The following is a 716-nucleotide window of genomic DNA, read 5'->3' as shown; positions in this document are numbered from 1 at the left end:
TGCCAACAGAGTAATTGTCCATTTGCTTTTTCTCCATTTCTAAGGTATGTGTCTCTAAATTTATATTCATTTATCTTGCATTTTTGTTTACTAGTTAGTATTTAGCTTAGTTTTTCGTCGTATGTTGTTTCCTTTATATGATTATTTCTAAACCTAGGCTCAAAATGTTCGAATTTGCAATGTTGACAACCCTAGACATAGGTGCTTTTGCATTGCTAGTTTCCTAGGTAGTTGGGATAGACAAATATAGGTCCAAAACACTACAAGACCATGTGGGTTCATCGGGGATGCCTGGGTTACCCCCAGTTCTGTCACTGTTATTCAGAACGAGACCCCGATGACGGACCGTCGTACCCACGACGGACCGTCGTAGGGTCCGTTCCAAAATCCCTAGCACCCTGTCCCAACTGACACATGTGACGGACCGTCGTCTTCACGATGGTCTGTCCTGCACAACCGTTCCGGTTGTCAGAGACCCTGTTTCTAAGGGTCTCTCACTTTTTCTAAGTGTCCTTCAACGGACACATGTGACGGACCGTCATTCCCACGACGGTCCGTCCTGCACGACCGTCATGACGGTCAGAGACCCCTCTGCTAAGGGTCTCCATATTTTTTTCAAGTTTCGTACGATGGACACCTACGACGGACCGTCGTACCTGTGACGGTCCGTCCTACATATACCGTCATGCTAGTCAGAGACTCTCCTTCAGGGTTCT

Source organism: Solanum pennellii, chromosome 6 (genome assembly GCF_001406875.1).
Source record: "Solanum pennellii chromosome 6, SPENNV200".
NCBI lineage: Eukaryota > Viridiplantae > Streptophyta > Magnoliopsida > Solanales > Solanaceae > Solanum > Solanum pennellii.
The sequence above is the reverse complement of the archived record's forward strand: the minus strand, read 5'-3'. Positions refer to the sequence as shown.